This window comes from Tupaia chinensis, unplaced genomic scaffold (genome assembly GCF_000334495.1).
Source record: "Tupaia chinensis unplaced genomic scaffold, TupChi_1.0 Scaffold000147_1, whole genome shotgun sequence".
Classification (NCBI taxonomy): domain Eukaryota; kingdom Metazoa; phylum Chordata; class Mammalia; order Scandentia; family Tupaiidae; genus Tupaia; species Tupaia belangeri.
This window is the reverse complement of record NW_006159617.1, coordinates 8,962,540-8,977,557: the sequence shown is the minus strand read 5'-3', so window position 1 is coordinate 8,977,557 and position 15,018 is coordinate 8,962,540. Positions and strand designations below refer to the sequence as shown.

The 15,018-nt window shown below is 39.9% G+C and overlaps 1 protein-coding gene and 1 pseudogene across 1 annotated transcript in view; one reads left to right on the top strand and one right to left on the bottom strand.

The window, feature by feature from the left end:
• Positions 1-15,018, top strand: part of PCSK5 (proprotein convertase subtilisin/kexin type 5) — a 537,419-nt gene that overhangs the window by 376,106 nt on the left and 146,295 nt on the right. The window lies entirely within an intron of this gene.
• Positions 10,109-10,550, bottom strand: LOC106734576 (60S ribosomal protein L27a pseudogene; annotated as a pseudogene).

The window sequence follows — 15,018 nt, the reverse complement described above, 5'->3', positions numbered from 1 at the left end:
GCTGAAACCTGGTGCCTTTGCGATAAATACAGGACCTATCAATAAACCCTGAAAGGTCAACATCCCTCCTCACATATCTACTTCAGTTTCTCTGTCTTTCCTTCTCTTTCTCTCCTGCAATCCCCTCCAGCCACTGCTGCCTTCTTCAGGTCCCTCACACTGCTAGTTCTCCTCTCATGTGTACTCTGCAGATGAAGTGCCCTCAGGCTGGAGTGATCTCCTACCCTCACTTCCACCCCTGCTCCAGGCCTGGTTAAGTCCTCCCTCGGCACTGACAGAGTGACCAGTGAGTTCACATTTGCTTTTGCGATTTTTGGTTAATGCCTATCTCCAACTCTAAACTGTAAGCACAAGGGGAGAAAGTGTATTTTCTTTTCTCCCACTGTATCCTCGTACTTAGTGCAGTTACTGGTACATAATGTCTGGTCTTTAACAGTCTTTGAATGAATGAATGAAATTGATATGGCACAATTGTAGAGGCAGGACAAATAAGATGTTGGTACTCTGTCGGTTTGACTCCTGCTTGGAGATAAGGAAGGTGAAGATTAATTTATGTAAGATCGGGGACCAGCAGTTAGCGTAATGGCTATGTCGTTGAACTCCCTTGTAGTCAACTGTGGTTCGAGTCCCAGACTCGGTGGCTTAAACTCACACCGGGCACGTGTGCGTGCGTGCCCAAGATCCCAAGAGGAGAATAGAAGAGAAGGGATTGCGGTGCGGCCATCCCTCCTGGGGGTAGGGGGGGTGATTTCTCACTTTCTGTCTCTCTGTCTCTCTCTGTCTTTCTGGTAAGCGCATGTGCCCTATAGTAAAAACCTCTCAAACACACACACACACACACACACACACACACACACACACAGTGGTGACAAGTGCACACACACACACACACACACACACTGGGTTCAAGTGTATGCCCCATGGAAGGTGCTTTCTCTCTCTCTCTCTCTCTCTCTCTCTCTCTCTCTGTGTATCTCTCTCTAGTAAGCAAATGTGTCCTCTGGCAAATTAAAAAGAAAAGGTAAGATCAAAGACTTCAAGTCACTGACTGGATAACTGTTGAGGCAATATGATCTTTGCAGACACACTGCAGACTATGCTGGAAGCAGCTTAGCAGAGGAGGAGCAACCAGTAGTTGGTTCAGCGAAGGTGTCATCTTGAAATACACTGCAAGTATAAAGGGTTATATAAAAACTGAAAGCTGAAAACTCACCTTTCTACACTCTCACCACCCAATGTCGATTTCTTTCAGTCTGCTGCCTAGGAAGATGATGTCCCCACCAACCTAGATAAGCCTGAGTTTGTTACTATCCCACTGCTAGGTTAACCTTTACTGTACTTTCCCTTTCATCAAGCCAGGATTTCCTCCTTCCTGCTCTGTAGGAGCTGATCTGGAACTGCGAGTGAAGGAGTGTCTATGCTGTTCTCATAAAACTTGGTGGGAGTAGGCAGCAAGACATTCACAGACTGTGGAGGGCTCCTAGGGGTAGACTTGGGCAACTCGATCTCTGGTGTCTGTGCCAGAAATGAAGCTGAGTAATAGACGTATCACTCAGGAATGTCCCAGCTTGCTAAACTCCTCATGAGCCTGGGAGCACATGAAGGCCAGAAACCCCCCTCCAGAACCAAATGTAGGCCTACCCTATTCTGTGGTGTGTGTTCTCTGAGTTCCTGATCTTTGCAGTTCATTCTCCCCATCTTGTAACTTTTGAGAACACAGAGACATTACCTACCACCAAGAACTCCACATACAAGCCGGCACTTTAAGGCTGTAGTTTAATCTATGGTTGTCAACAGAGATGATGTCAGTCTCCTTTTGTGGTCTCAGGCTAATTGTCTGACAATTCTAAAACAGTAAGGATGGTGTTTGTGTTTTATTAAGTGTTTCATTTCTAACGTACTCCACAGGTAGTCAGCAGAATTTCGGCCTCTGCACTGGATCCCCCCTCCACTCTCTCTTATCCTCTCCATCAAAAGGCTGACACCTTTGGGATGACAAATCTGGGAATATCCTTCACTGTGTGTTTTGGCCACTTTCACCTAGGGGTGCTAAGCAGCATCTCCGAATAAAAAGAAGCCTGAGTCTGAGCCAAGAGGGCAATTGTTCTTGCAAAGGAATCAAAGAAGACTGGCATTAAACAGTGATTCTCAAGCTCAAGTGGGGATCAGAATCACCTGGGAACCTATCCAAACTCAATTTCCTATCTCTTGTTCAACTCCCTCCAGGGAATTTCTGATTCAGTAGGCCAGTGGAGTGACCTGACAATTTATATTTCTAATGAATTCTCAGCTCAGGACAATGTTTTTGGTCCCATCTTGAGAACCACTGACATTGATGTTGGGCACACAGACCTAGTAATGACACTAAGACCTGGCTTCAAGTCCCAGCTCAGTCACTTACCATGAAATCTTGGAAAATTACTTGATCATTCTAATTCTCTCTGCTCACCTAGAAGGAGCAAGTAACAATTAAAGATTGAGCAAGATGATGCTCATGGATCAAAGCCTCCCTCCTTCCTTGGAACAGAGCCCCCTTCCGTTCCCACCCCTCCACTCCGTAGACTGCAGGTAGACTCTCCCTGACAGGGCTGCTGTGGCCACATCTGGATGGTAGACAGGGCACACCCCTTTCAGTCTCCTTCTACTTCTCTCTAAATGTGTCCTGTCTACAGGGCAATGCTAAGATGAGCATTAAGAATCTCGTTAGTCCACCTCACAGAGATGAACGAGATTATTTCCTGTCATTTCCTTTCAAAAATGCTATCCCATGTAGTCTGTTGCTCTGATGCTGGGAAATTAAATGATTCAGTCATTTAAGTAAACCAAAACCACAAGACTATGACAGAGCTCCAGAGTTAGGACAACTCTTCTCTGACTCTTCCATACTGACTTGTATTCATAATCTTGCTGTTAGTTTCCTGTGGCTGCTGTAACAAATGACCAAAATCTGGTACCTTAAAACATATTTAAAATGCCTGCATAAAAATGCATAGTTATTTTCTTACAGTTCTGGAGGTCAATATCTGGCAATGTAATGGGTCTCACTGGGTCAAAATCAAGGTGTCAACAGGGCTACCTCCCACAGTCTCCAGGGAGAATGCACCTTCTTGTTCTGTCAGCTTTTAGACCTTCACTTCTTACTTTCCTTGGTTCATGGCCCCTTCCATCTCTAAAGCCAGCAGTAGTGTCTCTAAATCTCTCTCTGCTGGTGTCATTACAGCACCTACTTCTGTAGTAGACTCTCCCTCTATTTTCCTTTTATCACAAAAACATAACAAAGTAATGTTGACAGTTCCAGGGATGAGAATCAGTATCTTTGGGAGCTGTTACTAACCTACTGTGCTTGGATAGGTTGTCTAGCCCTCTTAGCCACCATTTTTTTTTAATCAGTGAAATGGAAATTATAATATATCCTCCAGAGAATGTTGCTATGTAGTACACATTAATTCACTAAAGCCACATCCATTAGATAGTAAATACTTCCTACTATATTCTTTTGTGTTTAACTCTATTAATTTATTAACTCTATTTACTCACCCAACATTTTTTTGCCAGAGGGTACATGTACTCACCAGAGAAAGACCGAGTGACAGAGAGAGAGAAAGACAAAGCACACCCCCAATGGATTATGGTCACTCTTCTCCATCCTATTGGGATTGGGGACACACACATTCAGTGTGTTTTTCTTTACTTTTTTAAAAATGTTCACATTAATCACACATTTTACATAAATTCTCCATCGTGATGTATACAATGTATATTTTTTAACAGAAAATTTTACTTTTTCTGTCTATTAAATGTTTCTTCCCTTTGTACTTCATACCCACTCTCTACAATCCACACACTTCTCCCTTACAGTCTCTGGTATCTACACTTATCCTCTCTACTATCATATCTTCAGATCTCTTGATTTCTGCCATAGAGTGCAGTGATTCAGTACAAATGGAGTGGGGATATGCAGTGTATATCTTTCAAAGTCTGACTCCCTTCACTCAATGTTAAGTCTTCCATATTCATCCACTTTTAATCAAATGATAGGGTCTCATTGTTTCTTATAACTGAGTAACATTCTATAGAATGTATATGCCACTTTTTCAACCCAGTGCTCAGTTTTTGGACACTTAGGTTGGTTCCATGTTTTAGCAATCGTGAATAATGCTGCAACAAACATGAATGTGCATGTGTCTTTCCCATTGAGTATTTTCCTATCCTTTGGGTAAATACTAAGGAATGTGATTACTGGGTCAAATGCTAGTTCTATTTGTAGGTTTTTGAGAAATCCTCCATATTGTTTACCGCAGATGATGTACTAATTTACATTCCCACCAACAGTGTCAAAGAGTTCTCTTTTCGCCATAGCCTCACCAGCACTTGTCATTATTTTTCTGATCCTAATCATTTTAACTGGGGTTAAATGGTATCTCGTTATGGTTTGAATTTGCATTTCCTCTATGACAAGAGACTTTGAACATGTTTTCATGTGTCTTTTGGCCAATTCTTCTAGAGTTGTCTAGTCAATTTATTTGACCATTTTTAAATTAGATCATTTATATTTTTATGGACAAGCTGCTTGAATTCCCTATATATTCTGGATATCAATCCCTTGTCTGAGGAATAATTTGCATATGTCTTCTCCCATTCTGAGGATTGCCTTTTCACTGTAATTATTATTTCCTTTTCTGTGAGAAAACTATTTAGCTTGCTGCAATCCCACTTGTCTATTTTGAGGATTATTGTCTGTGCTTTAGGATTTTTTTTAAGGATATCTAGTACTTCCCATCTTTTTATTTATTTATTTATTTATTTATTTATTTATTTATTTTACATTCATTTACTGAATACCATCACAGCATACAAACTGTGATTTCTCATCCAGAATGCACTGTATAGTGCCTTAATTGTACATGTTATTGTCGATAAATAATTTTCCATTTCTTGTTTCATACATACATGTATATATAAACACACATATATATATCCCCCAATTTCTCACCCTCTGCCATTTCATACTCTCCTCCCACACTGTCTCTGGCATCTACAGTTGCTTTTCATTCCTTTTTTCTTTTCCCTTCACATTTTATTGATTCACAAAATATCTTAATTAATCTAATTACTTTCAATAACAAGTTCAACTGATATATACATATCTGTGAACACATGTCTGACTTTAAGCATGAAACTCTGAATAGAATGAATATACTTAAAAGTAGCACCTAGTTCATGCTATATAGCTTACTGTAGTCATTAAATAGGTATTTTTAATATATTTTTGATTTCAAGAAAAGCAATTTTAGCTTTAATAAATCAAAATTTTAAAAAAATGCTGAGAGAGTTTTACTTAAAACTTAAAACCAGGAAACAGGTTAGGATTTTGTTCAAACTGTAGGTATATGAACATATCTGCAGCTCAAGACAAGATGAAAATACTTAAATCTGGAAAACAAAGAATAGAAGAAAATCTGTAATGTTTTAGTCAAAAGTCATAAGATTCTATTTTACCAGTTAAGTATCATGTACTTTATCTTCTGTTGTGGTCTGAACTTCCCCTTCAAATTCAAGAAGATAACATTGAACTTCAAACTTGTCCCTACCATTAAGTTGGCCATTTTCTTAGTTGATTTTGAACTCTTATTTCTGTGTGTCTGTATTTAGTCTTCCTGATATAGCACTCCCTTGAGAACTTCTTGGAGAGCTGGTCTTGTGTTGGTAAATTCTTCCAGGTTTTGTTTATCTGAGAATGTTCTTGTCTTTTCTTCCCATATGAAGGATAATCTTGCTGAGTATAGCATTTTTAGTTGAAATTGTTTTTCCCTTAACACTTTGAATATAATTTTCCCATTCTTTCCTTGCTCACATTGTTTCCAATGAGAGGTCCACTGTTAGCCTGATAACATATCCTTTGTAGATAACTTGCTGTTTCTCTCTTGCCAATCTTAGTGTCCTGACTTTGTCTGTGGTTTTGGTCAATCCGGCTATAATGTGTCTTGAAGAAGGTCTTCTTGGGTTGATTCTATTTGGGGTCTTTTATATTTCTTATGACTGGATCTTTGAATGCCTCTCTAGGTTTAGAAAGTCTTCTTCCAGGATTTCATGGAATAGATTATCAATGCCCTTATTCATCTCTTCACATTCTGGTATACCCATTATCTGGATGTTTGGGTGTTTAATGGTATCTTGTATTTCTTATATATTATTCCCATTTTGGGGGGCTATTTTATCAGTCTTCATGGTGGATTTTTCTGGGCCAGTGATTCTGCCTTCTACATCTGAGATTCCATCTTCTGTATGATCTGGTCTGCTTTTAATACTTTCAAGGGAGTTTTTTGATTTCTTGTATTATAGCCTTCGTCTCTAATAGTTCATTTGATTTTTTTTTAATGGTGTGTATTTCCTCCTTCAGATCATGCAGGAACTTCCTCACCTTCTGCAATGTGTCATTTCTTTTCTCCTGCATCTTCTGGAGTTCATTGTTTCTCTTCTCTTGCATCTCTATTAGCTTTGTCACTGTGAATATTCTAAATTCTTTATGACATTTTGATGAGTTCCATTGTACTGTCTGAGGATGAAGAGGAGTTATTCTTTTCCCTTGGAGGAAAGGTATTTTCTTGCTTTCTCATATTTTTTGTGCCCCTGCGGTGATTTCTGGTCATCTGATGGGTTGTATACTCCTTCCTACTTCTTGAAGTTCAATCTGAGCATTCATAGGTGTGCAGAAGAAGGTGATCTGCAATCTCTTTTCTGTTCTGTTTTTCACCCATTCTAGAAATGAATCTGGAGGGTGAAGTCTCTACAGAAAATCTTCATTTTTGGTCCCTGAAAGTAATATTTCACAGCTCAAGTTCAGTAGCCATCTCCTAGAGGTTTTACTTAAGACATATTCAGGGATTTTAGTCTGTAGTTTTCTATCCCAGTGTGTTTTTCAAGCTACTGAAGATGGGATTCAAACTGAAGTTGGCTATATGGGATTTAGTTCCCTCAACCACTAGGTCATGGGGCTGGCCCAATAACCCAACATTTATTAAACACTTAATATGTGCTAAGTACTATGTTAGACACAGGAGATATAATAGAATGAGGACTATAACACACTCCTTGCCTTTATAGATTTTAGGCTTAAAGATAAACAAGGAGAAAATGCCCTGAGGTGTCAACACGTGCTATGAGAAGAACTTGAGAAGAAAATGCACTACAAACACTCGATAGGGTATGAAAGTATGTGGTGCCAGTCGTCTGGGTAGGAGGGAGAAGTGGACAGATTAAAGCATAAACAGAAGACTGGAAAGGAGCAAGAAGGTGTGATCATCTGGAAAGTGCCAAAAGTTTTTCCCTATCAGAGCCCTGTTTGCCAAGGGCTAGGTCTCAATCTGAGAAAATGAGTTAACATTCAGACAGGGGTCCCATTGTGATAGCTCTGGGTGCCAGGTGAAAAAGTCTGAATTGTTTTATGTGCTTTGGCAGCCCCTGAAAAGTTTAAAGCAGTTGGGACCAGCAGTTAGCGTAATGGCTGTGTCGCTGGACTCCCATGTAGTCGACCACGGTTCGCGTCCCAGACCCGGTGGCTTAAAACTCACGTGGGGTGCGTGTGCGTGCATGCCCAAGATCCCAAGAGAAGAATGGAGGAGAAGTGATTGCGGCATGGCCATCCCCCCTGGGGGGTGATTTCTCACTTTCTGTCTCTCTGTCTCTCTCTGTCTGGTGAGCGTACGTGCCCTATAGCAAAAATCCTCTCAAAATAAAATAAAATTAAATTAAAAAGTTTAAAGCAGCTATTGTCATTACCTTCAGTGATCCAGGGATTTCTAGAGGAAAAACCTGAAAGCTGTGTTCTTCTTACAAATATTTAAATAGAAAACTCAGAGTTCTCTGTGAAGCAGTACTAGTTTCTTTAAGCACTTCTTGTCTTTCTTCCTCATTGATACCCTTTGTGATTTATATTTTCAGAATTTAATTTTAGAGCCTTCCATTATAGTGAGCTATCATCTCCCTTAAAATCTCTGTCAATCTCATTTTTAAATCATTTGCTCTTAAAAATACTCTTATATCCCTGGATCCTATTTAACTCCCTTCTCATTTCCATTCTTTTTACATGAAAATGTTCAAAAGGTAAAATTTCTATATTAACTCTTAGTGCATTAGGCCAAGCACAATAATTCTGATTGCTCATGCAGTATTCTTTTTTTCCAACCTGGTTGGTTTTGCTGAAAAGTAGATTGATGGTAACTGTGATCTGACTTAGTTGAGGATATCTGTATTCCTGGAGCAGTCCTCATCAGTTTCATCCCTCCACTTTACCTCCTGAAACTTAACAGTTTTATCAAATACACTTTTGTCAACTGGTATCATTCTCTCCATAAACTTCAATAAATTAGCATTGAGTGAACTTTTGTGCTGGCAAGACACTTTGCATTAAAAATTGGATTCACAGCAGGCAATATGCCTGGGGACCACATGTCTAGGAAAACAGTCATATTTAACTAAGAATATTAAGAGCCTGGATAGAATAGGGCTGATGTGCTCTGAAGTCACAAATGTCTAGCCTACTGGAAGCAAAATTACTGTACTACATGTTGGTAATTAACCTTGTCAACTAACTTTCAAAACGATTCCAGCAGAATGCACTCATCCTCTTCTTGGGTTCTATTATTGCAGTTTCTGAATCAAAATTATGTAAGAGTACTTCAAAAAGTTCATGGGAGGGCTGGCAGGTGGCATAGTGGTTAAAGGTGATGGGTTCCCACATAGCTGACTGCAGTTCAAGTCTTGGACCTGGCAGCTTACTTTCTCACTTTCCCTTCCTCTCTCTCTCTGTCTCTCTCTGGTCAAATTTAAAAATAATAGCAACAAATGAAATTAAATAAATCATTCTTTTTCTAAAAAGTGCGTGGAAAAACTTGAAAAAGTTCTTGGGTGGAATTAAAGTGTTTATTTTGATACAAAAATATTTAAATCCATGCATAATTTTATCATAATACACATGTTCTGTGAACTTTTTAAAATAACATGTTATTATTTTTATACATTCAATCACTATATATTATTATAGCAAGAATGATATACAGAATTTTCCCGGCATAAATATACTGTATATTAGTCCAGTCAAAGATATTATCACATACATTATCATCAACAGATAATTTTCCATTATTGTGTCTCTTAAACATTTAGTTTTTTTCTTTTTCCCCTTAATGCCCTTCCTCTCACTCTCCCCCATTTCTTACGCTCCTCTCACACTGTCTCTACTATCCACAATTGCTCTCCATGATCTTCATATCTTCCAGTCTTCAGCTTCTGCCAGAGTGTAGACATTCGGGGACCAGTAGTTGGGTAATGGTTATGTCGCTGAACTCCCATGTAGTCGACCACGGTTTGAGTCCTGGACCCAGTGTCTTAAACTCACGCCGGGTGCATGTGCATGCATGCCCAAGATCTCAAGAGGAGAATAAAGGAGAAGGGATTGCAGCGTGGCCATCCCCCCTGGAGGGTGATTTCTCACTTTCTGTCTCTTTGTCTTTTTGGCGAACGCATGTGCCCTATAGCAAACACCTCTCCAAAAACAAAACAAAACAAAACAAAAAACCAGAGTGTAGGCATTCGGTATATGTTGAGTGGGGACACACAATGCCTCTCTTTCATAGTCTGGCTTGCTTTGCTTAGCAATAATCTTTTATATTCATCCACTTTCTATCAAATGCCAAGGTCTCGTTATTTTTTATGACTGAGTAGTATTCCATATTGTATGTGTCACATTTCTTCGATCTATTCATCTATTCATGAGTGTTTGGGTTGGTTCCTTGTCTCAGCAACTGCGAATAATGCCACAATCAACATAGATGTGAGCACATTCCTATCCTTTGGGTAGATTTCCAGGAGTGGAATTGCTGGATCATATGGTTTGATTTGTAGGTCTCTGATGAACTTCCATATTGTTCTCCATGGTGATTGTACTAATTTACATTCCCACCAACAGTGTAGGAGAGTTTCCTTTTCATCAAAGCCTTGCCAGCATTTAACATTTTTATTTTTTTTAATCTTAGCTTTTTGACTGGGATTACGTGGCATTATTTTTTTCCCACTTGTTAGCATTTAATCAAACTCTCTCCATGTGGCTTCAAACCACCAGGACACAAGCACCCCCCCACACACCCTTAATCTTCTCCTCAGCTGAAGAATTTGACCTTCACAATGACAGGCTGCTCTGAGAGCTTTCCTTTCCCCAGAACTTTGTAGTAGCCCGATCGCACTACATCAATGATGGGAGCTATTCCGTTCTTGTTTTTGGTGGCATTTACCCGTGTCTGCTCACTGACCAAGGTTCACAATTTATCAAGGTTGACAGTTGGGCAGAAGCTCTGGTTCCTCTTTGAGTGGTAATGCCGCATACGAACTTTCCCAGAGTAACCTAGGTGATGTTTGTCGAAGTTGATCCTGTGGTGATGCATGCCACCAGCATTACCCCGGCCTCCGGGATGCTTCCAGTGCTTGCCGATGTGGCTGTGGCCGTGGCTCACGTGGCCTCGAAGTTTCCGGGTCTTCCTCGGTCTAGATGACATGTCTGCGACTAAGACGAAAGAGCAGGATTACGTGGTATCTTATTGTGGTTTTGATTTGCAACTACCTTATGATAAGAGACATTGACCATTTTTACATATGCTTTTTGACTGTTCACATGTCTTCCTTGAAGAGTTGTCTGTTCAACTAATTTTTCCATCTCTTGAGTTTATCTTTTTTTATTTTTGAGTGAGCTGCTTGAGTTTCCTTATCTCCTAGTTACCTAGTTATCAGCCCCTTTTCTTTCTTTCTTTCTTTTTTTTTTTTTTTTTGAGAGGTTTTTGCTATAGGGCACATGCGCTCGCCAGACAGACAGAGAGAGACAGAGAGACATAAAGCGAGAAATCACCCCACCCCATCCCTGGGGGGGATGGCCACGGAGCAATCCCTTCTCCTCCATTCTTCTTTTGGGATCTTGGGCATGCACACACACATTCCCGGCATGAGTTTTAAGCCACCGGGTCTGGGACTCAAACCGCAGTCAACTACATGGGAGTCCAGCAATGTAGCCATTATGCTAACTGCTGGTCCCAGCCCCTTTTCTGAGGAACAGTTTGCAAATATATTCTCCCATTCTGAGAGTTGCTGATTCACTCTAATTATTGTTGTTTTGTTTTGTTTTGTTTTGTTTTTTCCTGAGCAGAGACATTTTAATCTGATATAGTCTCACTTGTCTATTTTGGGGATTATCACCTGTGCTTTGGGAGTCTTATTTAAGAAATCCTTGCCTATTATGATGTCTCCAAAAGTTTTTTCTATGTTATCCACCAGTAGTTTTATAGTTTGAGAACTTAGGTTTAGATCTTTTATGCATTTTGAGTTTATTTTCGTTAGTGGTGAGAGATAGGGGGTCCAGTTTCATCTTTCTACAGGTAAATACCCATTTTTCCAGCAAAAATTTGCTAAAGAGATTTTCTTTCCCCACCAGATTGACTGATGCCCTTTGTCAAAGATCAGTTGGTTGTAGGTTTAGGGGTTTACTTCTGGAGTCTCTATTCTGTTCCATTGGTCCACATGCCTGTTTTTGTGCAAATGTCATGCTATTTTGATTATTACACCTTTGTAACATATTTTGGGATCAGAGAGTGAAATGCCTCCTACGCCATTCTTCTTCTTGCACAGTTTTGCTTTTGGCAATACAGAGTCTTTTATGATTCCAGACAAATTCTATGATTGTTTTTTTCTAAATTTGTGAAGAACTCTGTTAATTTGATTGGGATTGCATTAAATTTGTAGATTAATTTGGATAAGACTGACAATTTGATTATATTAATTCTTCCACTCCAGGAACATGGGATGTCTTTCCACTTTTTTTTTTTATATTTTTTTTTTTTTTTTTTTTTTTTAGTTTCTCATAATTTTTCTTGTAGAGGTCTTTGACTTTTTTGGTTAGGTTTATTCCTAGGTACATTATGATCATATCAATCAATGCAGATAAAATACAACATCCCTTCATAATTAAGACTCTCAGCAAAATCAACATCAAAGAGACATTTCTCAACACAATAAAAGACATATAGGAAAAACCCATAGCTAACATCATACTGAGTGGGGAAAAGCTGAAAGCTTTTCCACTAAAAACTAGAACAAGACAAGATTGCCCACTTCCTCCACTCCTTTTTACTATAGTACTAGAAATCCTAGCCAATGCCATCAGGTGAGAATAAAATAAAAGCTATTCTTTTTTAAAAAGTGAAATCATCCCTTTGCAGATGATTATGTACATAGAAAATCCAAATCAATCTTAAAAAAAAAAATCTCCTGGAAGTGATAAATGAATGCAGTAAAGTGGCAAGATACAAAAATCGACATACAAAAATCTATAGCATTTCTATACATGAACAAGGGGCACATTTAGGTAGGACTGAAAAAGAAATCTCAATTACAATAGCCATGTTCCATGGACAGAATTCTAGAGGACTTGTCATATTCTTACAAGCTGCATTTCTATCATGATCCCTCACCAGCACTGCCTGATTTGCTTGCCCCATTTTACTTCTTGTTCATTCCTTGGAGCTTTATTCTGTATTGAGAGAACAGCACTGGAAGATTTTATGTAGGGAGTTATCTGATAAAATTTGAATTTGAGAAGCACTATTCTGGTTGCAAGGCGAAGGATAGAACTGGGCAAGGAGGACTGAGGGTGGGGATAGATAATGAGCTCAGGAGACCAATAAGGAAGATCAATCTACCATATGGGATAGGAATAATTGGGCTGGTAGCCACATGGTGGTGCAGGAAGTGGGGACGAGCAGATGGAATGAAGAGCAGTTTGGGAGGTAGAAGCCACATGGTGGTACAGGAAGTGGGGACGAGCAGATGGAATGAAGAACAGTTTGGGAGGTAGAATTGAAGGAATTGTGATGGAATAGATGGAGAGCAGTAGGGATTGAGGATGACTCCCCTATGCTGGCACCTCTGAATGGGCAATGATAGTACTCACCTAAACAGGAAATACAGGAAGGACATCAGTATTGGGCTGAGATGATAAGCCTTTGTGGAAGGTGATGAGTGGAGACACCTATAAACTATCCAAGTGGAGAGTCCAGCAGGCAGTGGGTGCAGTGTTATTGAATGCAGGAGAAAAATCTGGACGGAGAAGAGTTGTTTAGGGATGAATTCTTTAGAGAAGATATTTGAGGCTTGAGAAGCAGAAGAAATTCCAAGAGAAACAACTAGAAGTTTGCTATGTGGGGTGAGTTAATTGAATGTTACTATCAGTTTCTCCCTAGTGTTAAGTCCTTTGCCAACCCAGAAATGGCATGGCCTCTATCAGCAGTCTGTATTGCTCTGCCTTTATCTCAACCCACATCTTCCCAAAGTGATCATTTCCTCCTTCAGCATAGTCAGATACCAAGTGGGAACAAGATGAATTGTATGCCTTGGGACAAATGGTATAAACTCTAAGTATTATGTTCTTCATTTATAAAATAGAGATCTCCTAAGTAGAGATCAACCTGTCTGATAGCCAGTTCAACAAACTTTCTTGAGACTTTCCAGAATTCTGTCTTCTGACCACAGAAGTATCAAAGTCTTGCTCGCTCTTTACAAGACACTTAGCCTGAGTGGTACAAGGTCATTGCAACCCCTGCAAGCATTTCATCCACCTAGCACTGTGGTTTTTACCTGCTAACACTGATTCATCTTTTACCTAAGAGTTGATCCCTGATGGAAAAGAAGCTGCCCCGAGACCATCTTTTAGAATGTTCACAATTTTAGGCAGCAGAAACCACCGTGTAACAGTCCTTCTTAATAATGTACCTTCCTTCTGTGTGAGTTTTATGGTGAGTGTCTACAGCTGTGTGACTTTTCTGCCAGTTTTGCTGGCCCAAGGCAGGATGGCGCCTTCACAGGAATGTGTAGGTGATGACATTTCTTTCACCATCTTGGCATTGAAACATGACACTCTATCTGGCAACAATGAATTGAGCTCCCAATTGTTTATGGCATGGCTCTGGGCAGAATGGGCTGTGAACGCCTGCACTGTATTTTACTCTATCAACTCTCATTATGTGTGTGTCAGAGAGAACACAGCTGGCCAGCACTGAGCAGGCCCCCAAAACGCCCACTGTCAAAATACTGCCTGTGGCATGTGGATAACCATACAGAGCTATGCCAGGAGCTACAGAGTTTCAAAACATCTGCAAGATCGTCCCAAGCAGCTTCCCTTACATTCTCAGACTCTGGAAATGCTACTATCATGTCTTTACTCATTCAAGTTCAAGTACATTGATTTAACTCCTTTCTCCACACATTTCCTGTGTGAAGGATGTCACCATTTATCAATAATAAGAGTAATAGGGTCAATTGTGGTGACACGGAGGCAATGCAACACAACACTCTGCAAAGCTGAAGACAAATGGGAAGGTCCCAGGTTCATGTCCTGAAGTCCCCTTGTACCCACCAGGCATGCCTGCATGCCCACGATCCTGGCTGAAGCTGGGGAAAGGATTGCAATGTGAAGACCCTGTTGGAGTGGCCTCTCTGTCTCACTCTTGAATGGAAGAAGTTTTTTAAAATGTCTAAAAAGCACTATTGGAACTTATAACTGATCCAGCAAGGGAGTAGGACACAAAATTAATAAAAATAACAGTAATAGCATTTATTCGTGATTTATTATATGCCAAGCCTGCCCTGTGCTAAGTGCTTTTAAATGCTTTGTCAAATTAGTCATTATAAGAACTTTCTAAGATAGAATTATTTTCTTTTTTAAAAAATTGCAGCGGGTATGTATGTTCACCAGAGAGAGAGAGAGCAACAAAGAGAAAAGAGGGAGAATGCACCCCAGTTCCCTGCAGTGGAGTGTGATCACACTGCAATCCCTTCTCCTGCATTTCTCTATCCTGCTATTTTTGGGCATGCACACTACATGTGTGTGGCATGTTTTTCAAGTCATCAGGATGAGATTCAAAAGCTATAGGCCATGACTGTGGTTTAAGTTCTGGACCTGGCAGCTTGCTTTCTCATACC